At 44.9% G+C, this 26,532-nt stretch overlaps 1 long non-coding RNA gene across 2 annotated transcripts in view; it reads left to right on the plus strand.

The window, feature by feature from the left end:
- The window catches only part of LOC115094483, a 75,501-nt gene that overhangs the window by 25,327 nt on the left and 23,642 nt on the right, over window positions 1-26,532 (plus strand). For both annotated transcript variants that reach the window (XR_003857566.1, XR_003857567.1), the window contains one exon: window positions 24,645-24,782. This is a non-coding gene — a long non-coding RNA (uncharacterized LOC115094483). The remainder of the gene's footprint in view (window positions 1-24,644; window positions 24,783-26,532) is intronic.

Below are 26,532 nucleotides of genomic sequence, written 5' to 3' on the forward strand. Positions count from 1 at the left end.
AGGGCAGGAAAACCGGCACACTAAAACCCCCTAAAACCCTCCCCCGACCCTTTAAATTAAATCCCCCACCCTCCCGAACCCCCCCCCAAATGCCTTAAATTACCTGGGGGTCCAGTGGCACACTAAAACACGGCACACTAAAACACGGCACACTAAAACCCACCCCGACCCTTTAAATTTAAAGTGTGCCGTGTTTTAGTGTGCCGCTGGACCCCCAGGTAATTTAAGGCATTTTGGGGGGGGGTTCGGGAGGGTGGGGGATTTAATTTAAAGGGTCGGGGGAGGGTTTTAGGGGGTTTTAGTGTGCCGGCTCACGATTTTAATGATTTTCACGATACTTTACACACCCAAACGGCAACAATACGATTCCCTCCCCCTCCCAGCCGAAATCGATCGTTAAGACGATCGAGGACACGATTCACATCTCTACCATCCACCTTTTTGGTCGCCCTTTTCTGGACCGCCTCCATCCTGTCTTTGTCCCTTTGGAGATATGGTCTCCAGAACTGAACACAGTACTCTAGGTGAGGCCTCACCAAGGCCCTGAACAAGGGGATCATCACTTCCTTTCTCTTACTAGATATTCCTCTCTCTATGCAGCCCAGCATTCTTCTGGCTTTAGCTATCGCCTTGTCACATTGTTTCGCCGACTTCAGATCGTTAGACACTATCACCCCAAGGTCTCTCTCCTGCTCCGTGCACATCAGCCCTTCATCCCCCATCAAATACAGTTCCTTCGGATTTCCATACCCCATGTGCATGATTCTGCACTTCTTGGCATTGAATTTCAGCTGCCATATCTTCGACCACTCTTCCAGTGTTAGCAATCTGTTAGGAAAGCTCTGTGTTAGAGCTGGGAGTTAGCAATCTGTAATGAATCTCCTGTTAGTTAGACTGCTGAGTTGCAATCTGTTCTTATAGGCTCCTAAAGAAGGAGGAGTCAGCAATCTGATATAGTTCTAGGTGGATCCCTGGGCCAGGAGGGACCACTGGCTTGGCTTGAGTATGGAGACAGACACACATTAGTTCTTTTATTAAACAGGTTTTTGAAACCACCAGAGGTGGCAGTAGTGAGCTGATATGCCCGGCAGGGCTGTAGTCCTGAACAGTGTCAGATTTGTCTGACACTGTTCAGGTACTGGAACAGTGATCCAGGATGGCTGAGCTGTTGAGAAATTGTAGAAAATGAGTAGGCAGAGTTCTTGAACAGAACTAGATGACAAAACTCACATAAGGTCTCAAGGAAGCTCAGGTGCTGGAAAGGTTTAGGCCCTTGAGGAGCGAGTACCTGGTTCCAGGGAAAGCTCTGAGAGAGCGATGGAAACTCACAATTGTTTGTAGCAGCGATAGCTTCCAAGCAGTAGAGAATCTTCAGAGTGTCCAGGAACATGGGCCCTCGAGGACCGGTTCCTATCTGTAATCTGAAAGTAAAGAAAACGAGCGAGGCCCCCGAGGAGCGGGTACCTCTAGTAAGTCCGAGGAGGCAGAGTAGCTTGGGAGGTGTAGCCGAAGCAAACCCCTTCCCCTTGCTAACTCAGTTAGATAGTGAATTAGTTCTTTAAATATTGGAAGCGGATGACGTCATCTCAGGGGGACGCCCCTGAGGTTTGCGCACTTGCTGGTACTTCAATCAGAGGGCACGCGTGCATGCGCGCGCCCTAGGTCTTCAGGCAACATGGCGGATCTGCAACATCGAGCCGTCCGGGGACATCGGAGAGAGATGGCATGGAGATGCCGCAGCAGCCAGCCGTCCATCAGACCCGGAGAGAGTCGCCACAGAGGTAAAGAGGGTGGAGTGAGGATGTCGAGCAGCGATGGTCACAACATCCAGCTTCTTTAAATCCCACCTTATTCTCTCCACTCCTTCCGACATGTCCACTCTGTTGCAGATCTTAGTATCATCCGTAAAAAGACAAACCTTACCTTCTATTCTGTCTGCGATGTTGCTCACAAAGATATTGAACAGGACAGGTTCCAACACTGATCCTTGCGGCACTCCGCTTAACACCGCTCTTTCTTCAGAGTAAGTTCCATTTACCATCACACATTGTCTTCTGTCCATCAACCAGTTTGCAATCCAGGTCACCACCTCGGCACTCACTCCTAAGCTTCTCATTTTACTCACAAGCCTCCTGTGCGGGACCGTATGAAAAGCTTTGCTGAAATCCAAGTAGATGACATCGAGCGCTCTTCCTCGATCCAATTTCCTAGTTACCCAATTAAAAAAGTAAATCAGATTTGTCTGACAGGACATTCCCCTGGTGAATCCATGCTGCCTCTGGTCCAGCAATTCTTCTGCCTGTAGATAGTTTACTATTGTTTCCTTCAGCAGCGACTCCATTACTTTTCCCACCACCGAGGTGAGGCTAGCTGGCCTGTAGTTTCCAGCCTCCTCTCTGCTCCCACTCTTCTGAAGCGGGACCACCACTGCTCTTCTCCAATCACTCAGCACCACTCCCGTTTCTAGGGATATATTGAACAGATCACACATTGGACCCACCAGCACATCTCTGAGCTCTCTCAGTATCCTGGGATGAACCTCATCAAGCCCCATGGCTTTGTCCACTTTCAGTTTCTCCAGCTCTTCCCATACATTCTCTTCTGTAAACGGAGCTTCATCTACTCCACTCCCATTCAGTTTCTTGTTAACTAGCGACGGTCCTTCTCCAGGGTCCTCTTTAGTGAACACCGAATTGAAGTATTCATTTAATATTTCTGCCATTTCTTCGTCTCTCTCCACACATTGATCTTTTCACCTCTCAGTTTTGCTATACCACTTTGGACATTTCTCCTTTCTCTGATGCATCTGAAAAATGTTGTGTCACCTCACTTCACCTCTTTGGCAATCCTTTCTTCCGCTTGACTTTTTGCTGTCTTGATTACTTTCTTCATCTCCCTCAGTTCCACCAGATATTCTTCCTTGCGATCCTCTGGGATCCTTTTATTTCTTAAACACTGTTCTTTTAGTTTTTATTTGATCAGCCACCTCCTTTGAGAACCAGATAGGTTTCATTTTTCTCTTGCTTTTCTTTACTTTTCTAACATATAGATTAGTTGCCTTGGTAATTGCTCCTTTTAGTTTGGCCCACTGTTGTTCCACATCTCTCTTGTTCTCCCAGTCTTCTAGTTCTTCCTCCAGGTACTTCCCCCATTTCAACAAAGTCCATGTTTTTGAACTGCAAAACTCAGGTCTTCGTGCGACTTCTCCGTATCCTATTTGTGATATGAAACCATACATTAGAGACATTATCTCCATTAGTGAGCACTAAATCAAGTATAGCTCCCTCCCTCGTGGGTTCTATTACCATTTGTTTGAACAGAGCCCCTTGCAGGGCATCCACTATCTCTCTACTACTGTTAGATTCTCTGATTTACGCAACCAGCATGGCTGTCAGAGCAACGCAGGATGCACTGGAAGCCTGATGTTGAGGTGGAGGGGTTAATTTAGAAAGTGGCAACTGTAAGAATATTTATTTTGTAAATTTGGGGGGGGGGGGGGGGGCAGGTTAGAGTCAGAAAGCTTATTGAGCCTAGAGGCTGCAGCTTATTTTGCTGTTGAGGGGAGGCATTCAGGGGATCTTTGGGGGGTGGGGGGGGGGGAGGCGGATGCTGCTAGATCAGGCTGCCTGTTGTAAGCTTCTTTTTTTTTTTTTAAACAGCTTTACTGGCAATATTCTTTGAATATCACCGGTTAAGTTTGTTATCCTGAGTTATTCAGATAAATACTTAAAAGTGAATTTTAAAAGCCCGGTGCACGCATTATTAGGAGATGCGCAAGTAAGTTGGATTCGCACACGCCGAACAGATTTAAAAGCCATCAAGATAACCATTGGAGGGTGAAAAGGGGCGGGGCCTGTCTGGGCAGGGCATGAGCATTTTGGGGTGTGATCCAGAGATACGTGCGTGAATATTTACGTGATCCGTCATGTGCCAAGGCCCCCTTCCGAGTAACTTTACTTCTGCTATGGGTGAGAAGCAAGTTAAAAAAAGAATTGAAGAAAAACAGGCAGAACTAACTGGGGGGGGGGGGAGTGAAGGCTATAAAAACAGAAGGGTTTGGAGGAACCCTTTCTTAACTGGGTGAACTGGAGACGAACTGGTAAAACTTGAAATGGCATCAGCGCACGCCTTTTAAAACTCTCAGATTTACCTGGTGGAAGCGGCATTTGTGTGCCCACTTGAAATTTGGCGCGCATGTGTGTGCAGCCAGGCTATTTTAGGACATGCGAGCATATACACATGCAAGTTATAAACAGGCCGCGTTCCTGGGCATGGGCCTTGCATGCACCTGTATGCCTGTGCGCTGGTTTGAAAGAATATCCAATTCATTTATCTGTCTAAATTTTAGCTGGATGATAATTTAAGGGCAATTCTGGGGCAGAGCACAGATAGCCAAATAACTTATTAGATTAACTCTGATATTTGGAGTTAGCTGACTGAGTTATTCTGCTATTTCTTGACATCGGTGGCAGGAGGTTTAAGTTATCTGGGAATGGACCCCACGACCATCATGTGCAGTGAGTCCAGTGTTGAAGGCCTTACCTGCTGCTTGCCACACGAAGAGCCTATGCAAATCAATCGTGGGCGCTTGACTTCAGAGGAACGTCTCCGACGCAGGAAAGCAGGCCTCTGCTTATATTGCGGCGGTTCTGGACACCTTCTTCAAATGTGCCCCATACGTCCGGGAAACTCCAAAGCCTGAGCCCGGCAGGGGTCCTGAGCTTGGGTGCTACTGTTTCTGGCCCTCAACTATTGCTCCCTATCTTCCTCCTAGGGGAGACACGTTCTTTTCCCACCACCGCCCTCGTGGACACTGGGGCGAATGGAAATTTTATCATGGAAGATATCATCAAACTTCTTCAGATACAGGCCCAACCACTAGAAGTACCACTCCTCATCGCCTTGATCCAGGGGGACCATCTCCCTGGTCGTATCACTCACCGTACCATGACCATTCACCTCACTGTTGGAACCCTCCATGATGAGGAAATATCTCTTCTTATCCTGAAACGGTCCACGCACCCTGTAGTCCTTGGAGTTCCCTGGCTCCAGTTACATGCACCCCATTTTGACTGGCAATCCTTGCAACTAACTCAGTGGGGTCCTCAATGTTGAAACCACTGTCTGCAGCCAGTGTCTCCCACCGTGACCGTGCTCAACACTACAACCCTTCCTGGATTACCTGTTCAACACTCGGACTTCAAGGACGTATTCTCCAAAGTAAATGCTGATATCCTGCTGCCACTTCGAGAATTTAATTGTCCCATAGAACTACTACCTGGAACCATGCCCCCCAAGGGCAGAACCTGTCCTCTTTCACTTCCTGAAATACAAGCCATGTCCGCGTCCATCAAAGAGAATTTAGATAAAAGATTCATCAGACCCTCTAATTCCCCGGCAGGAGTCAGGATCTTCTTCATAAAGAAGAAGGACGGAAGCTTGAGACCCTGCATAGGCTACTGAGGGTTGAACACAGTGACTCGTAAGGACCGTTATCCACTGCCACTTATTAGCAAACTATTTGATCGCCTGCAGGGCGCACAAATCTTCACAAAATTGGATCTCCGAGGGGCGTACAACCTTGTACGAATCCAACCAGAAGACATATGGAAGACCACCTTCAACACAAGAGACAGCCACTATGAGTGCATAGTAATGCCCTTTGTAATGCCCCCGCAGTATTTCAGCGCTTAATGAACGAGATCTTCCAGGACCTTTTATACTCATTTGTCGTGATATACCTGGACGACATACTGATATTCTCCAAAAATCTAAAGTCCAATCGTTCCCATATCCAGTCCTCCAACGTCTCAGAGACCATCATCTCTATGCAAAATTAGAGAAGTGTATTTTTGAACAATCCAGTCTTCCATTTTTAGGCTATATCAATTGTGGCTTTTCACCATGGATCCTGATAAACTCCAGGGTATTCGAGATTGGCCGCAACCAGTGGGCCTCTGCGCCCTACAAAGATTCCTTAGGTTTACTATCTACTATCAAAAATGTATCGCCAACTATTCTTCTCTAGCCGCTCCACTTACCGCCATGACTAGGAAGGGATGTGACCTCTGAGTGTGGAGTCCCTCACTCAGAGGTTAGCATTCCATTCCTTGAAGGAAACCTTCTATTCTGGCCCAAGTCACCCGGATCCTAACCGTCCCTTCATCATTGAAGTTGAAGCATCCGCCATCGGAGCAGAAGCGGTCCTGAGTCAATACTCCACTAAAGGAACTTTAGTACCATGCTCCTTCTACTCACACAAATTCTCCTCCACTTGACAAAATTATACTATAGGGGACCGTGAACTTCTAGCCATGAAGCTAGCCCTCCAGGAATGGCGTCCTTGGCTGAAGGGGGCACAACACAAGTTCACAATATTTACTGATGACAAGAATTTAGAACACCTAAAGGAGGCCCAATTACTTTATCCCAGACAAGTATGCTGGGCCCTCTTCTTTGAATGCTTCAACTTCGAGCTCCGCTATTGCCCGGCAGCTAAGAACCTCAGGGCAGATGCACTCTCTTGCTCCATCAAGCCAGAAGCTACACCCGAGACTCCTAGGCACATCATCAATCCAGCTTGCATAGATATCGTAGTCACCACCATGGTACCAGCCAGGAAGACGGTGGTCCCCTGCCGTCTCCATGAGCATGGAGACGGCATGATAAAGGACTCCCGCAAGTACGTGGACTCCTGTCCAATTTGCGCGCAGCAAAAATTTCCGACTGGCCTCCTCCAACCTCTTCCTGCGCCCACTGAACCCTGGTAAAGTCTCTCCACTGATTTTATCATGGACCTAACTCCTTCAAAAGGAAATACTGTAATATGGGTCATTATTGACCGCTTCTCAAAAATGGCCCACTTTGTCCCACTACCTGGTCTCCCTTCAACTCCAGAATTAGCTAAACTCTTCCTAAACAACGTATTTCATCTGCATGGACTACACAGGAAATCGTCTCTGACCGGGGCCTTCAATTTGCTGCTAAATATTGGAGATCCCTTTGTAAGAAGTTCAATATTACCTTAAATTTAACCTCAGCCTATCACCCACAAGCAAAAGGACAAGCCGAAAGGACAAACCGTTCCTTAAAGTTATTTCTACGATCGTATGTCAACAATCATAGAAACATAGAAACATAGAAATGACGGCAGAACAAGACAACTGGACTGACCACCTGCCTGGGCAGAACTATCCCATAACACTCACATTGCTTCTGCCACTGATGTCTCACCTTTTGCGGTAGTCTTTGCCTGCCAACCACAACTCCTCCTACCAGCTCCACTCAGTGAACCTTCACCTGCAGCCCAGTCTACAGCACAAACAATACGTAGACTCTGGAATCAAGTAAAAGAGAGACTAAGTCAAGCAGCTGAGTGAGCCAAACACTTTACTGGCGTCCATCTTTGGGCCGCACCGACTTTCCAGCCTGGCCAGAAAGTCTGGCTCAGCATGAAACATATTCAGTTATGACTGCCGTCTCAACAGCTAGCTCCCAGATTCATTGGGCTGTTCCCTATTCTTCAATGCATTGGAGCAGTCACCTATCAGTTACAACTCCCTGCCTCCATGGGAATCCACAACACGTTCCACGTGTCATTATTGAAGCCTTTAGTCCTTTCCTGGCCTTCCTGAAGGCCTCCACCGCTTACTCAGCACATGGCGGAACCTGAGAACACTCTACAGGTCAAGGAGATCCTTGATGATCGACATCGTCATGGCCATTGGGAGTACCTCCTGTCATGGGAGGGTTTCGGCCCAGAAGAAAACTCTTGGGAACGCTCGCACAATATATTTGATAAAGACTTGCTTAGAGGATTTCATCAAAACCATCCAGAAAAGCCTAGACCAGTAAGGGGGAGGCCTAGAAGAGGGGGTACTGTTGCGCATCCTGGCCGCATTGGCACCGCGGCCGGCCCTGCTCACCTCGCGCTCCCGTCAACCAGCTCCGGGCACCCCTCCCTTGCGACTGCAGCTAGTTCATGGCATCCTCGGGCTTCCAGTTCGCCGTCCTCCTCACAGGCCTCACGGCGGAGCTCCCATTGGGGCTCCACGGCGTCGGCGACATCGGCCTCACCCCTCGGCATCTCCGTGTTCCTGTGCCCTCCATTCTCAGAGCCACACACTCAGAGCCAGCCAAAGCTGGCTCTGAGTGTGCTTCACTCGGACACTCTCTTCTGGCCTCCTGTTACCATTGGGCCAACCTGCTTGGAAATCAACCGTGGCTTCCACTTGGCTAGACCTACAGGCACTGCCTGTCTCGCTCGGAGGACCTCCCTGAACTGTTGCCTCCCTGAGGTCTCTGGAGCTTTCGGTTCAAGTCTAGCTCACCCACTCTGCATCAGCCGCGCACCCTTGCTCGTGGTGGACACACCTCTCTGCTACCTCTCCGGGAGACCACCGGAGGCCCACCTAAGTCCAGGTGGTCCAGGTACTCAAGGGCTCAACCTGCAGAAACCCCGGACTGTTATTGGTGAAGCTCCAGCTAGCCTCTGTCTCCTTGTGTGCTCCACCTCCTGGTGGCAGGCGCTCTCTGGGTCTGACCTGAGGGCCGTACCAATCCTGCACCAGGCCAAGGGTCCACCTCCAGCGCAACAGATATACATTTATTTTTCAACACTGTAAGCAGTAAATTTAAGTGACACGATACTAAGTAGGAGGAACCAAAGAGGACCACATTTTTTCATTTCTCATGAGCCCTTGATTCGCAGATTGACTTTACGCCATGTCCTGGGCTAAAGTGAAATTTGCCATGTTAAAAAATGTGCATTGGGCACCCAATGATTTTCTGCATCAATGGGTAGTAGCTAATAGCTTCATCTACATGGAATTCACATGTGATTGGTGCTATTGGCTATGCATTTGTTTGGTCACATGTTTTGGATGTGCTAATCTCCTTATTGCATCAGATGCTAGTCTAGCATGTCCAACCACACGTAAACTTGGGCGTACTTTATTGCATCGGCCCCCAAGTGTTGTGGTGCGCCAAAGCTGCGCACCTAAGGGGCGCTCCCCTTAGTGTCGGAAAGCTGTTTGTCCTTTTTCTTGTTTGAGTCCTTAAACTGATATGGGTAAGAAGCATAAAGGATCAGTGTGTGCTTTCCCATCTGGGAAACCTCCTCCCACTTCTTTAACCCAAGTGAATTTTTTGCTGTTCAGAGGTTACAATCAAAGGTCACTGAGCTTGGAAGTTGGTTCTGCTCCATTGGGTCTCCCCTAAGCCCTCAGGTTCCTCATTCCCCTTTGAAGTTGGAGGAGAAGTTGGAATTGGTGCTTCTACTCCCCTGTTTCCTCATAATGGGTAACTCCAGTAATCGGAACCACAGGTATTGTGGCCCTGATAGAGAGGGAGTTGGTGTGTGCTATCAAACCTGAAGTGATCACCTTAGATGCCCTTTGGAATGCTCTCCAAAATGGAGAAGTGCCTGACTGCTAGAATGCTTGTAAATCTAGGTGCTATATCTACCATTGTAAATGATCATCTTCAGTCTATAGTCTTTCTGATGTTTGCTGGTTTAGAAGAGAACTGCTCAATATTACAGAATAATAATGCACCCTTTGTTAAAGACAACTTGTTACTGCATGCTAAAATGGAAAATACTGAAAATTTTTCTTGTAGGTTGAATTTGCGATTTATTAATTTCCCTAAATGTTCTTTGATGTCTCCAACTGAGATGCTAAATAGATTTATTTAACCTTTTCCATAAAATTGTCTCAGGATTCTATTTCTAAATTTGCTAATGTGTTCTATCTGCCAGATGGGAGACAAGTGAATTCATTAGAGGGCGAGTTAAACAGCGTTCCAAATTCACCTGGTGAGTTCGATTTAAAAGCTTTTTTACAGCAATCTCAGTATGAAATGTTGGAAACTGGCACCCTCGTTGTCACTTTCTTTCAGGAATATGACAAATATCTAACGGAAGTATTTTTTCTAAAAATCAGGATTTATTTATGGGGAAGAACTTTTCAGTCTTCCCCTGATGTAGTCAGAGAAACATAATCTAAATGAAAGCTCTGGAATTTGTTGCCAGAGGATGTGGTTAGTGCAGTTAGTGTAGCTGGGTTCAAAAAAGGATTGGATAAGTTCTTGGAGGAGAAGTCCATTAACTGCTATTAATCAAGTTTACTTAGGGGTAGATTTTAAAACCCCTATGCGCGTAAATCCTCCCAGATTTATGCGCACCGGCGCGCCTATTTTGCATAGACCGCCGGCGCGCGCAAAGCCCCGGGATGCACGTAAGTCCCGGGGCTTCGTAAAAGGGGAGGGAGGGGGCATGTCCAGGGGCATGTCTGGGGCAGGGGGCGGTCCGGGGTGGGTCCGGGAGCATGGCAATGGTTCGGGGGCGGGCCGGGAGGGCGGTCCCGAGTCCCCCGGCACTGCGGCCTGTGCCGGGGGATGCCGGGGCGGCGCGCGCAAGTTACGCCTGCTTTAAGCAGGCGTAACTTGCCCAACAAAGATAGGGGGGGGGATTTAGGTAGGGCTGTGGGGTGGGGTAGATTGGGGAAGGGAGGGGAAGGGAAGGCGTATCTTATAAAATCTGGTGTACTTTTTGTTCGCGCGCGCGTATTTTTTGAAGATCTACCTCTTAGGGATTAGCTACTGCTATTAATTGCATCAGTAGCATGGGATCTTCTTGATGTTTAGGTATTTGCCAGGTTCTTGTGGCCTGGTTTGGCCTCTGTTGGAAACAGGATGCTGGGCTTGATGGACCCTTGGTCTGACCCAGCATGGCAATTTCTTATATTCTTGCATTGAAGCCTAGAGTCTTAGTACTCAAAGATCAGTATCTTTTAATTCTCCTGTAAATGCCATATCAAGGATTTAATTTTATTTTTTTTTATCCTTTGCAACTTGAGAATGTTTTGCATAACAGGGAGGTACCTGTTTTTCTATTGGCTTGGGATGAGATTTATAGAAAAATTTCTCTGATCTCTTAAATTGTTTCTTCTTTGTGATTTTTCTCCCTTTAAGTGAACTAATTATCAACTATTTTTCCATTTTCTTTCTTGTAAAACAGGCTGATAAGTATTTCTTTTCAAGGTCTCTTGAATGTATAAATGTGAAAACTAACGGGGGGATTTTAAAAGGCTGGCACACACACCAATACCGGCAGATAAGCGAGTGGCCGCACTGTATTTTCATAGCGACTCGGCCAAGCGCGTACCAATACATATGCATGGAAGGGCAGGGCATCTAAAAAGGGGTGAGCCAGGGAAGGGCCGGTGGCAGGGGCCGGCCGGGACAATGCCATGTTGCACTGTCCCGGTGATGCACGCATCAGCAGCTGGCTGGCACACACAACTTACTTCAGCTGCTGAGTGGAAATAAGTAGGAAAACAAAAAAAAAAATTATTAGTTGTAGATTAGGGGTCGGGGAGGAGGGGAGAGGGGAAACAGGAGGAAGGACAGTTAGGGGGACAGTGAAGTTCCCTCCTTTATTGGAGCAGACTGGGAGGGAACTGGGCAAAGGCCTGATCGCTTTGCTGCACGTTTTTTATAAAATACCCTCCCCTTGCATGCGCGAATCAGAACCCGCGTGCACATGAACACGCCAATATAAAATTGAGCACGCATGTGCGCGGGTAGCTGATTTTATAGCATGCGTGCGGCACCGCGTGCATGTTATAAAATCAGTGTGTCCCTTTAAAAATGTACCCCTTATTAAAGAGAGAAATCTAAAACCCAAAAGTATGCCTGTAAGTTGCAGCCCCACCCCAAGGAATGTCTGTTAGCACGTATAAAAGTATGCACAAAACCGGTCTATGTGCAGACTTTTATGTGCACTGGGCCCTGATTAATTTTGAAAATGCACTTAAATACATAAAACAGGGTTTTCTGCACGTAAGTTGTTTTGAAAACCAAGCTCCTAACCTACAAGCACAGGAATTCTTTGTTGACTAGCCATGAAAGAATACATTTTAATCGCTGTTAGACTATAGCTGAATGGATTCTTGTGTATATTTTTTTTTTATTGTTATTTACAACACAGGACAGGCACAATCATACTGCTCTCAGCACCAGGCTCCCTGTGTCTGGAAAGTTAATGGAAAGGTCACTGACTATTTTTCCTCAGGGTTCACGAGATAATTATTGCAGGAGAAGAATGCTTGCAAAGATCAGCCATGATGGGATTTAATTGGCAAAATATGCACTGATGATTTATAGTAGAGCTTAGAACATTTGATGGCATTTTTTAAAGTATACACAGCTTGAAATAAATCTTAATTTTAGAAAACAGCCTAATCAGATGACAAGAAGGAAAATACTTTTTCTCCCCTACAGTATTGTTTTACTGGAGGCATAATGGGGATTGGGTCTTCCTGTTCCTGCTAAAATCTAGGTCAAGTTGTCTCTTTTCTACTTCCTGCACTGTCACTTAAATATATTAACTATTAGATTAATCTCCACATTAGTATTTTCAATGCTTTCAATCAGGGGCATATCTCGGGTGGAGCTTTACTCTGTGAGTAAAAGCGTTTGGTTTTCTTTCTAATGATATTTAGAGTACTGCAGACTTAAAGTCGCTGCACACATGCTGACTGCTTACCACAATAAGTATCTCAAGGGAGTTAAGTTGGGGAAAAATTTGCTAAAAATTTGAAGGGAGATGTTTACTCTCTTCCAAAGATATTATTAATTCCTTCTTTAATTCCAAGTTACAGTATTGCCTAGTGATTCAACTAGCGCGCTCCAAACCTGTGGACCGAGTGATTCCTTACTTCCTGACCATGAACTCATTACTATGGCTTCCTCTATTTGGCCAAGGAAATGTTTGGAAATGACTTATTAAAATCCCATTGGACACTATTTACTCCAGAATCAGATCATCTTTGCTTCCGAAAGGTTTGAATAGTATGAAATATTCCTATTTTCCCAACTAGCCACTACAGTAAAAGAAAAAAATAACAAGAGATTTGGCATATTAAAAAAAAAAAAAGATACCTATCATGGCCTGAAAAAAAGATATCCAGAACACACAGGAGGAGGAGCCCTCTACAGATATATCCACAAACTCTTATTCACCTAAATGCAGATGTGACTTTTTATTTCCCACTGGCAGCTCTGACACCGAAATGCATTTGCTTCTGCTCTAGGCTAATGTAAATCTAGGCGACAGCAGTGGTGCAGCCATGTAGCTGTCATAACTTCCTATGGAAGAGATTCAAACATTTTATAACTATTTTTATGCCTTAGGAATCACAGGAGAGCTAGCTGGAACAAACCCTTTTCTTACACTCTGTCACATATCGCCTCAAAAAACAATTTTAGCAATCTTACCTAGCAAATTTAGGGCCTGATTTTCAAAAGCAGTTATGCACATAAAATGCGGTTTTAGGGGCATACATGAGATTTTTGACCCGGAGTTTGTGGATGAAAAAAATATGTATATAAGCAATTTCATGCATGCTTTTATTCCTGGAGGAAGAGTTGGGGGCAGGGAAATCATTTAGGTGCATCCTTTTGATTTTCAACAGTATTGTGCCTAAATGTATAGTGTACATTTACCCCTGCTCCCTGCGTGTAATGTAGTCTGCTTTGAAATTCGAGCTAAAGTCCGTGTGTAATTGCTACACATGGACTAAAGCTCTACACAGCTCTACGCTCTTCAGCACTGCCTAAGATTTTCCATGCAAAAGTATATTTAAAAGAACTGCATTTGCATTTCAAAGAAAACACTTTCAAGCTAATTTTAATGCGAGCATGCGTGCCCTCACATACGCACATATCGGCGTGTGAGCAGAGATATGCCGCAATTTTAAATATTGTGTGCACTTGCTCGCATGGGGGTAGATTTTCAAAGGGTTGCGCTCATAAGATACACGGGCAACCCCCAAAAACCTACTCCTGCCTCCCCTGCGCGCGCTGAGCCTATCTTGCATAGGCTCGGCGACTCGCATAAGTCCTGGGGCTTGAAAAAATGGGCGTTCCAGGGACAGGGCTGTGGGCGGGGCGCCGGCCCGTGGGTGTTCCGGGGGCGGGACCGAGGCCTCCGGTACAGCCACCGGACCGGAGGATGGAGAGCCGGCGCGCGCTAGTTACGCCTGTCCGGAGGCAGGCGTAACTTCTCCAGCAAAGGTCGGGGGGGGGGGGGGGGGCAGTGGAAGGAAAGTTCCCTCTGAGACCGCTCCAATTCCGCTCTGAGGCCGCTTCCGATTTCGGAGCAGCCTCGGAGGGAACGGAGGAAGGTTGCTCGGCTCGGCGCACGCAAGTTGCACAATTGTGCACCCCCTTGCACGCGCATGTTATAAAATCAGACGTAGATTTGTTCGCGCAGGGTTGCGCGATCAAATCAGGCTCATGTGTTTTAAATTACACCTCGCTCACGTAGGGATACGTCTAATCTTGCTTGAGAAAATGTACTTCGCGTATCTTTCCTAGGTCTTTGCCGGCTTTTATGCACTTATGTAAGTGGAGTTTAAAAGATGTTCGCACGAGGGACAGCCCAGTTTTTCCAATTAGTCCCCCAGTTTGCCCAGTTAATAGAGGTCTTCAAGACCCCTCTGGATCCTCATCCTGTATGCCCCATAGTGGGCTGAGACCCCTCACCCTGTCCCGTAAGCCCTACAACTCGACATCTACAGATTTGCTGCTCATATGGAGCAGCAGTAAAGTTACGCGGATAACAAGCCGACACGCACCGCGGCCTCTGGTTTTAAAACACGGAGTTACGCGCATATGTGTTGGCTCCGCCCCAGAACGCCCATGCTCCGTCCCTTCCCCACCCCTTTTTGACGCGTGCACTGGTAGATATGCACTTGTGGCATCCCTCTGGGTTGGCCAATAGATGTCACCTAATCCCTTCAGAGGACAACCAGCTAAAGGAAACACCAAGTGGCAGCTCCTCCCTAGAGGCAGCTGAAAGGGTGGACCCTGTTTATAACTAGGGACTAGGGCTGATCAGGCGTGGCAGCTGAGTTGGAGTTCAGAGGAGCTCTCTTTTGAGTGGGTTCTTTTTGTTGAGGCCTCCAGCCTTCACCCAGTACATTTGGGGGGGGGGGGGGATATTCCTTCCTCTGCACTCCCTGGCAGGTTGGATCTGCATCCAGTTCGAGAAGAGGCTTTATCAGGATTTTTGACTACTTTAAGGCTTGTCTTGCTGGTTTGCAGCCTGGTGCTGTTGGATCCAGAGGCCAGGTCACCGAAGATCTGCCAGTATCCTTCCAGAACAGAGAAGAGCTGCAGTGACATCCCAGAAGGTTTTGGACATTTTAGTAAACATTCTCTTTAGGTTGCGAGGAGGTCTTGTTGTCAAACCCCTCCTCTCATTGATTGGACAGGCAACCTAATTTTTTCATATCAAGATCTTTCCTTCTGAGAGGTTCAAGAAAACAAGTAAGGAGACAGAAGAGCAGCAGAAAAGACCCTCAACAGGATCTTCCCCCTGGGACACAGGAGCAGGCTGGGTACCAGCGTGAAGACGGCTGGAGCTGAGGTAGGACTGAAAAAACCTTTAAGGGGATTCCAGGCACAGGGTAGGATCCTTCCAGAGTAGGGGACCACGATGCTCTCATTCCAGGAGAGTTTAGGAATCCCCATGAATCTGACTCCCCAGCACTTACACAGAGAGTCTGCAAAGCCACTTATTTCACCTTGAACTTCATTACTTTTGAAGAAAATCAGTAAACTTTATTAGATGAACACCCAGACCTGTGTCCTGCATTCTTTGTCCCTGCAAATCATCAGCACCACACTACACAGCTACCCACAGGAAAAAGATTCATCTCACCACCTGGGTCACAAGCACTAGCTTTCCCCCATAGAAATGACCCACCCCTGGGGTACTCCTGCTGGAGAGGACAAGTGGCAGAGAATGACAGCCCCAGAGACACATAAATTCTTTGTGTGTCCTGGAAGAATATGTCACCTTCAAAAACAGGGTTATAACATGTACCTCGCCGCTTTTTAAAATCCATGTTGCTCACGCATATGTGGGCATTTTTGCACAATCAATGTTTTTAAAATCGATCTCTTTTTTATACTATAGCTTTCCTTACATTCACAACAGTCATATCTCACACACTCAAACTTGCATTATACTCATATCCTACACGCATGCAAACCATTTATATATATCCCAGAGCTGCCAAATGATACAGTTCCAAGACGGAGATTTGTTGGCCTGTACTGGTTTTGAACTTACATCCCAATGCATGGCTGTATATATATAGTCCATGATTCTACCCTTTGAAATAAGTGATGTAGATATCAGAATTCATTAGGGTGGGGTTGTCAGAAATCCAAGGTTGGCCGAAAATCTTGCTCCTAGAAATAGGCATTTGGAAGCTCTGATATGCACCTTTTAGTTACTCAAACATTCCATACCTATACCTATACTCTATGTGACTACCTTTAGAACTCCAAAATACACATGCAGTACTGTCATACTGATCAGCCTTATTAAAAAAATATGACTCACTTCCATTGTAGCATTACTACATGCAGTCATATCAAGCAAAGAACTTACTGTATACATAATGAATGCACACTTCTCTGGCATAACACATACACAACACTTCCATTAACAAATCCACACCCCATCCTACTATTTCATACACATCAGAATACAAAAAACCTCAGACGTCATACCACACAGTAGAAATTAAAAATGTACATATATAATTTTTTTTTTTTTAATTGAAGGTATAAAAAAATAAAGCTACACACTCTGGTGATTTTTGTGCTTCATAATCATTTATGTGCCTCTGTGTGAGAATCTCCTATTTTATTGGCATTGTAAGAGACATGGTGCCTCAGGCTACAGTTTCCTCAGTCAATCAGGAGACCTTGAAGATTTTACTTTGATAAGATGGTATAGTTAGAGGCTCCTTCAACAACATTAAAGGAGACACTATTAGCCTCAGTCCAGATATGTCAATTTCTTTAAAAATAAATAAATTCAAGCCTAAAAAAATGCACAGCACACTGCAATTATGACCATTTACAATTAACTGTAGTTAATAAAGTATTCATTTAGCAATTCATCAAGAAATGTTTCTAACCTCTAAATGGTAGATCAACAATATGTCTAGATAAATATACAAACACAGAAATACAGAAATGTGACAGCAAAAAAAGACCATACAGACAATCTAGACTTCCCATCAGCTCTACAATCCCTATCACTCTCTTAGAGGTCCTTTGTGCTTATCTCATGCTTTCCCAAATTCAAATATTGTCCCCATCTCTACCATGCCCACTAGAAAACTGTTCCATGTATCCCACTTTCTATATAAGGAATTATAAGTCCAACCCCTTTCACGTACATTCCCCTCATTCCAGAGCTGCCGTTCAATAGAAAGGAGGTTTATTCAATGGAAAAGAGGTTCATTATATATAAGGCTTTTTTGCATAGCTAGACAAATCCATTACCCTGGTTCAGGGAAATTGTTTGATCCCATCACCTCTATGCTGGACCAGTAATTCTTCTATTCCTGTAGGGGGTGTTCTAGGATCTCTAAGAGCATTCAAGAGACTTCTCCAGGAGAATGGTATAGAGTGCTTCTGACAGTCCTTTGCTGAGAGGGAGATGGTTGGTACACAGAATAATATGGAAGCCTTGTGGGGTTCAGAATCACATTTTTATTCCATCTTCTATACAGGACTATCCAACTAAGTGCAGCCTTAAGCAACAAGACTTGAACTGTAATTTAATGGAAAGCTCTTACCATTAGGGATGTGCAGAGGGACGCCATACGTTGCATTCAGGATTCGGATTCGTCGGGGGGTGGATACGTTGCATTCAGCCGTATGGCGCCCCGATTCGTTAATACGGCCATTTCAATTCGTTCTCCCGCTAAAATTAAATTACAAACACCCCACCCTCCTGACCCCCCCCCAAGACTTACCAAAACTCCTGGTGGTCCAGCGGGGGGTTCAGGAGCCATCCCCTGCACTCACACCCTCGGTGCTGGTTTCAAAATGGCACCGATAGCCTTTGCCCATACTACGTCACAGGGGCTACCGGTGCCATTGGTCAGCCCCTGTCACATGGTAGGAGCACAAAATGGCGCCAATGGCCATGTGACAGGGGCTGACCAATGGCACCGATAGCCCCTGTGACATAGTAAGTCAAAGGCTATCGGCGCCATTTTGAAACCAGCACCGAGGGTGTGAGTGCAGGGGATGGCTCCCGGACCCCCCGCTGGACCACCAGGGAGTTTTGGTAAGTCTTGGGGGGGGGGGGGGGGTCAGGAGGGTGGGGGGTTTGTTTGTTTCTAGGCGGCTGAATAATTCGGTGAAGATTCGTGTATTCGTGGGGAATCGCGATACGTTTCGCTTCCCCACGAATACAACGAATATGGCCACATCCGTTGCGGATTGCCAATACGTAGGGACTGAATGCACACCCCTACTTACCATTACCATGGACCTTACATCAATGGGATCTGTCAATAGATACCATCTGGGCATTAGCATTTGCCTTAGGTCATGCTTCAATGGGAAGTGAGTGACAAGCCCTGCATTTTGGTTTGGGGGCCAAATAATTGTACAATGCTGGACCTCGTAGTCATATGGCCTGGACATCAATGGACTTTTTTCTGCTCTAAACAAAAGGATATCCCCTGTACACTTGGACCCACTGTCCAAAAAAACATGAATTAATTAATTGGGAAGTCTGTACCTCTGGCACAGAGGATCATAGGGACAACCGAATTACCTAGTCAACATTAACAGGAATACAGAAACTATGCTTTTTCATCCTACTGTAAATATGAACAAATTATACCTCAAATGCAAGCTATTGGGAGCACCAACTCGGTATGTGGAGTGCCTCTTTGCAGTGACTGTGTTCCTTGCCATTGTGGCGGTCAATTCAACACGTTCATGATCCTTTAAGTGCAACTCATGCCCCCTCTACCCCTGGAGCTGGGACAGAGGACAATTATAGAAGTAATATGTATTTTTTTTTGTCACATGCAAAAATAGGAATTTTTGATATGCACGTTGAAGAACCTTTATTTTATTTTATTTCCTTTTTTTTTTTAATCCCATTCTCTAGTCTATGATGATTTTGTGGGTTTCCTTTTGTAAATTTCTAGCAATTTGATTTGATTCAATTCCTATTCAAGATAAACTGAATGGCATTGGAAAATGGATAGATTTTAGCACGTACCATGATAATTTATGAGCAATTATAGAAGAGCATGTACACGGACTCTGAGTAATTTGTCTTTCTGCTGGCTGTCATATAAATAATTTTTGCATTCAGAATCTGCCTATAATATTTTTTGAAGGAACTGTCAGACAGAGCAATTTATACTATAGAAATGTTATACACATTTGTCTACCTTGTTACTTGAACTCTAATTTCAATTTCAGCTGAACTAAAAATTGCTAACTTATTTATTATGCACGTTATTAGATGATAGTCCCAGATAGCAACCAAACTGCATTTTTAAACTGAAAACATTAGCATAATCCTATCACTTAACACCCATACTACCAGAACTATAAATGCAATTGTTTTCTGTAGCAGGTTGATAATTTAAACTCCTTGAATGTATCAGTAGAACACACCAGTATCCCTATGAAGCAAATTATTATAGTGCATTGCTATAGAGACAATAAAAGTTAAATCAAAAGACTAATTTAAAGAACATGGGTTATTTACTTGAGATATTTCTTCTGTGACCCCAACAGAAAGGTGATTTGGAATTCATAACTCCTGTTTATTTAAGCTGCAGAAAGTACAGGATTCTTAATGACAGCCACTATGTATCTTTATTGCATTCATCAGTGTGTGTGTAACTGAGAGAGGCAACATGTGTGTAAGTATGAGAGAGTTTTTAGGGTTGTGTGTATATTTATATAGAGAGCTATAGATATCTATCAGCTAGATTCATCAAACTTTTGCATGCAATAGGAAGAGGGGTGTGTTTTATGGTAATAGCCTATTTATTGCAAGGTATGCAATCTTAGTGCAGGTATTACCACAGTGTGTTAACTTTTTCACACATTGCTGCAATACCACAATTATTGCATTTCCTACCTGCAACCCAAGAGAAAACAAGAGCAAGAGGGAGAGACAGACTATCTATAAGGCACTTCTAGTAGTTAGCTATTTATATATCTATAGGAGGCCCACCTAGTAACTCGAGGTGAGGTTTAGTTAGTAGTGTAGGGATTAGGGGCTACGTTGACATGCAGAGTGAGACGTACACTCTTGTGAAGAGTGTACTGTTCTATTTGTATGTCTCACTCTGCATGTCAAAGTGGCCCCTAACCCCTACACTACTGCCTAAACCTCACCTCGAGTTACTAGGTGGGCCTCCTATAGATATATAAATAGCTAACTACTAGAAGTGCCTTATAGATTGTCTCTCTCTCCTCACATCTCAGGGCCCTTCCCCAGCCTAAGAATGCCCAAAACACAATTTGCAAAAAAACCACAATTAGCGTTATGGGCATATTGCATAGCTTAACGCCAATGAAAAAGGTATAGTTTTTTCGGTGTTTAAACTGTGTGATATGGCTTTGCAAAATCAGCCCACTTTTCCAATAATCTCACCCCAACTCCTCCCCGTTTGAAAAATTAGCATCGCACCATGAGTTTTGGTGCTTTTCGCATTGTTAAGGCATTTTTCACATGCGAAAACACCAAAACTCGACTTGGAAAATATCCCCCTAAGAGAGGAGAAAGTCTGTGCAACCCACTCCCACTAATCCATGACAATCTCAGAATGACTGGAAATCAGAAGTTAACAGGTTTGGAGAATGTGAATATTTTTAACCATATTATTGTTACAATAGGCCTAATACAATATGGGGTAAATTTTCAAAACCTTACACGCGTAAATCCCGGGGATTTGCGTGTGTGTGGTCGGGCTTACGCGCACCGGGCCTATTTTCAAAGGCCCGGCCATGTGTCTAAGTCCCAGGGCCTTGGGAAAAGGGCGGGGTGGGCGTGGCTAGAGGCACCCGGCACAGCGGCAGGGGAAAATGATTGGGGGGGGGGGGGGTTAGGATAGGGCTAGGGGGCGGGAAGGTTAGTCTACGGGGTAGGGAAATTCCCTCCCAGGCCGCTCCTAAATTTGCCGCGGGTGTCGGCGCGCGCAGGTTGCACAAATGTTCACCCCCCCTTGCATGCACAACCCACGATTTTATAACATGTGCGTACCGGCACACGCATGTTATAAAATTGCATGTCCATGTGTACATGCGCACGCAAGTCTTTAAAATCTACCCCTATAGATGTCTTTTTTTGTAGAGATTTCTGGTTGTCTCTACCGCAGTGCATGACAATATAACGTAAGTGATATTTTTACCTCTGAAGACTACTTTGGTTATTCTTTTTCCTGTTAAATCTATTATAAATGGATAATTCTTAACTATGTTAGTGGAGAAAGCTGTGTGGGAGTGTCATATGTGCAAGGCTATAAGGTTCACACACCTGGGGCACCTTGCATTGGCCATGGGTTTCAGGGAAGAGGGTAGAGACCTGGGGGGTGATGGAGGTGTTATTTTTTAAAGTTTGGATCCCCTGGAGGGAACTGAACATTTTTTGTTGGTAGGCAGAGACTAAGGGGTAGATTTTCAAAGGGGTACGCGCGTAAGATACGCTCGTACCCCCCGAAAACCTACCCCAAACCCCACCTGCGCGCGCCGAGCCTATTTTGCATAGGCTCGGCGGCGCGCGTAAGTCCCGGGGCTTGCATGGAGGGGCGTGTCGGGGGGCCGTGTCGGGGGGCCGTGTCGGTAGTGATGCAGCGTTTCGGGGGCGTGTCGAGAGTGACGCAGGCGTGGTTTCGGCCCTGGGACGTTCCGGGGGCAAGGCCGCGGCCTCCGGACCAGAACATGGAGCACGGCAGCCGGCCCAGCGCGCGCAAAGTAACGCCTGCTGGAAGCAGGCGTAACTTTGCTGACAAAGGTAGGGGGAGGGTTTAGATAGGGCTGGGGGAGTGGGTTAGGTAGGGGAAGGAAAGGGAAGGTGCGGGGGGAGGGAACGGAGGCAGGCTGCGCGGCTCGGCGTGCGCAGGCTGCCGATTTTGGGCAGCCTTGCGCGCGCCGACCCCGGATTTTAATGGATATGCGCGGCTACGCGCATATCTATTGAAATCCCGCGTACTCTTGTTCGCGCCTGGTGTGCGAACAAAAGTACGCATATGCGCAGATTTATAAAATCTGCCCCTAAATGAATGGGGTGTGGGGGTGCAGTGTAGTAATTGTTCACACAGGGCAGCAAAATATAAGGCACTGGCCCTGATTTTTATAGTATTGTAATACATGAAGCAATACCTAGTTACAGTTGAAACATGCTTGCACACTATGTTCCTCCCAACACCGGGATTCTAAACCTGTGAACCTCAGCTTTGCACAGACATTACTTGGAAAATTCAAGTGTCTTTAAAGGATTTCTCAGTTACTGAAAGTCACTTCGTGACTATGTGATGCTTGGATCCTCTACATGTCTCTGCTCTTTCAGATCTACTCAGATGTCTTGTTAGAGACCTTTAATTTTTGCCCCAATGAAAATGGACCTGAGCTTACTTTTGTCCATGACACTGGACAACTTCAAGTCCACTGCTCTAATCATGTAACAATAGGCAATGAGAAATTTAGATAAAGGAAGCTTATAGCCTAGGGGTGGCCAACTCTGCTCCTCTCGAGTCAAAAATAGGTCAGGTTTTCAGGATATCCACAATGAACACACACGAGATAGATCTGCATAAATTGGAGGCGGGTCATACAGATTTATTTCATGCCTATGCTTTGAGGCTATTCTGAGAACCAGACTTGTTTGTGGCTCTTGAGGATTAGAGTTTGCTACACCTGTTATAGCTTTTTGGGTCCTTTATAATAACTTAAAAACAAATGCTGACTTCCCTTTTGTTGAAATATATTTGTCATTCTCATTTTTTAGCAGTTTATTTTCCTTGCAGTAGCCATATCTTCAAGTTGCGTATTCCAAATACCAATTCTGCTTCATGTGGAAAAAAGCAAGATTTTATGTTTTTCAAGATCTAGTCTCTGATCTTTATATGGTGACCCCCATATATTTTTTTCTTTTTTTGTTTAGAAATTTTACAAAACACACTTGAAATGAAATGATATTATTATAAAGATAAGAAAGGGGAAGGCAAATTAGCTTTTTAACTGTCCAGCAGACCACACAGAGGGAGAAAATCTAATCAGAAATCAAAGCAAAAAAAAAAAAAGCTATTCTTACATAGAGACAAAGGAAAACAACACAGATTATTAGCACCCTGCTATTTTACAACTGTCATAATTATCCCATTCAAATGGTAAAATCATCCATCCCTAGAAGGAAGAAGGGAGAGGGGAGTCTCTAAATAATGAGGTGTTTCTATGGATGTCCTATCAATCAAAAACACACCCAATTGCTTAGTATCAAAAATTATACATTATACATTTTAAGGATGTGCAGAAGAAAAAATGTTTGTTTTGGTTTGTCCATTTGTTCCATAGGTTGTTTGCCTTTATTTGGTTCATAATAAATGAAAAACATTTTTTGTTTATTCACTCCATTTGTTTTTCATTTTATTTAAGTCAAAAGGGGAAGCAATTCATAGGCCCCATTAACTTCAATAAACAAAAAATGAGATGGAGCTGGCTGATGCAGGATCTGCCCCATTGTAGAGGCCTGAGCCCGGTCAGGGCCCAACCCAAGGCTGGGTCCCGAAGCCAAGATTGGACCTAGACCCAGGCCCGATGCTGGGCTTCCATCACCAAGGCCTAGGGCTGATGCAGGGGCTCAGCATAAGGCCTGGTCCTATTGCCATGGGCCGGGCCTAGGCCCAGGTTCATCAAAGCTTTCCACAATGGCCAGCCCTTTGTCCCTATCATGTGACAGGAGCTGCCCAATAGCACCATTAGCCCCTGTCACAAGACAGAGACAAAGGCAGGTCACGCCATTTTGAATAATGGCAGCCGCTGGTTTGGAAGTAGGAGGGAGGTCACTCCCAGGCCCCAACTAGACCACCAGGGAAACTTTGGTGAGTCCTGGGGGATTGGTAGGGTGTGTGAAGGTGATCAGTTGGTTTGGGCGGCTCAATATTTTAATAAATGGGAAGGGTTGGGGCTGGTTCTGTTTTTTGTTTTTTTACAAAATATTGATTTTTTTTTGGCTCCCCCCAAAAAAAAACCCAATAAGAAAAACACCACCAAATGTTTTTTCCTATTTATTTTTTTATTCTGAAATTAAATGAAATAGGAAATACCAACGAAATTTCCTATTTCATTTCACACAAATTTCCACCCTATTCTCTGGAATATGGGGAATGGGCAGGTCAATAAAGGATGAAGCAACATGGAGTTTTGGCTTGGGGAAGTAGTAGTTTAATGGCTAAAAGCATAAGAACATAGGAACATAAGAAATAATTTGCTGAGTCAGTCCAAGGTCCATCATGCCCTACATCCTACCTCCAACAGTGGTCATCCAGGTCACAAGTACCTGACAGATTCCAAAAGTAGATCTGTTTCTTCTTACTCATTCCCAGGGATACCAATGACTTTCTATATTCTGCCTAGCTAATAATATATTATGAACTTTCCCTGTGGACATGCAAGAGATACTGCTGATTGTAGGAAGCTGGTAGGGGCCAACACATGTGTTAATGATGAAAACTGATTATTTAGTATCCATGCAATATGTATCCATGTGAAAGTGTTTAAACAATTTCTAGGTGGCATTCCAAGGACTGCTGAGCAAAGGTGGTGTCTACATATCAAAAAAGGGGTGAGATGTCTTCTAGAACAGACTGACAAACCTACTGAGTAGACCTTTAAGTAGAATCACTGGGGAGGGATGAAAAAACCCTCAGGTAAGTAAAACAGTAGTACAACATTTCTTGTAAAGACATGAGGAAGAAAATGTGTAACATCTGGAAAGCTATGTTTAGTAATGCTCATAGGATGGGAAATAAATTCCTGGACTTAATGGCAGTCATAGAAGAGGATGACTTGGCTGTAGTAGCGCTCACAAAGACGTGGTACACAAAAAGCCATGACTAGGATACAGTTATTCTGTACTACAACCTATTCAGGAAGGACAAGGTAGGAAGGAGAAGAAGAAGTGGCACTGTTTATATAAAAAAATAATGTTAAAGAATCATCTGCAAGGCTTACAGGCAGAAGAAATAGAGATAGGAAGATATTCACAAAGTTGTAATGAAAGCGGAGGTGCCATTGCTAGGCAATTTCAGCCAGATGTTGATTGGGACATCCCGGCTGTGGTGTCCTCTAGAAGCCTGGAAATCCTGGATTATCTGTAGGGAGAACTCTGTTCTGTCATCTGATAATGGAACACACATGGAAGGGGGAGATACTATACCTGGTACTTACCAATGGGGGCATGGTTTCTGATACCATAATGGATGATTACTTGGGCTCCAGTAATTGCTGGATGTGGTTGAGTATTAGTGCACAGATGGTAATGGTTCATACTACCATGAGGGTAATACATTTCAGAAAAGCTAACTTGTTAAAATGGGGGAGTACCTCAAGGAGTTGTTAGATAGGTGGCAAAACCTAAGGGACGAAGAAGAGTAGTGGGCAAAACTAAAAAGAAATATTGTAAGGGCAACTAACTTTTTTATTAGAAAAGTAAATAAAGGTAAAAGGAAAATGGCTGCTGTGGTTCTCTATAAAAGTAGCTGAAAAGGTAAGAAAAAAAGGGTAGCAATCATATACTACAAAAGATTGTAAAAGAGGAAGTCAGGTAATAATATCTGGAAAAGCCAAGAGAAGCTGGGAAAAAAGTCAGGAATACAAACATGCAAATTCAAGATAAAATAAGTATGGTGAAATGGGGGAACAAAATTTTTTTTTTTAGATATGTTAGTGATGGGAGGAAGTACAAAAGGGACATTGTGAGACTCAGGAGAATGGAAGAATATGTAGAGGTTTACATGGGAAAAGCAGAATTGCTTAACAAATATTTCTTGCAATGTTTATTTATATTCCGCTTTTCGGCATTTCAAAGCAGATTATATTCAGATACTGTAGGTATTTCCCCATTCCCAGAGGAATTGCAATCAGAAAGAAGAATTTTAAAAGCCCGACGCATGCCTCAATTAGGGGATGCACAAATATGTTGGCACGGTGTGCGCTGAGCGAATTTTTAAAAGCTGCCTGGATATGCACGTAAATGCCACTGCATGCACAAATGAAAGTTTCCAAAAAGGAGGGGCATGGGCCTTCCATGATTTTAACTTAAAATTTGCATGTAAATATGTTCACTGGTCCATACTGGGGTCCCCTGCCACATAAGTTTACTTCTGCTATGGATGACATGTAAGTTATAAAACAAAAAATATCTAGGCAGATCAGCGAGGTTTTAACGGTCAGGGCTAATAGGGGGAAAGGAAGGCTATTAAACTAGGAGGGGGGGGGGGTTGGGTTGGTAGTCCTATCCCTTAACTGGACAAACTATGAACAAACTGCTAAAACGGGCAATGGTGTTGGCATGTGTCCCTTTTAAAATCCCCCCACTTACGTGGCAGAAGCGACATCTTCACGCACAGGAACACAACTGCTTAAACTTGAGTGCACATGTGCACACGGCCAGGCTAT

The sequence above is a fragment of the Rhinatrema bivittatum genome, chromosome 6 (genome assembly GCF_901001135.1).
Source record: "Rhinatrema bivittatum chromosome 6, aRhiBiv1.1, whole genome shotgun sequence".
Lineage (NCBI taxonomy): Eukaryota > Metazoa > Chordata > Amphibia > Gymnophiona > Rhinatrematidae > Rhinatrema > Rhinatrema bivittatum.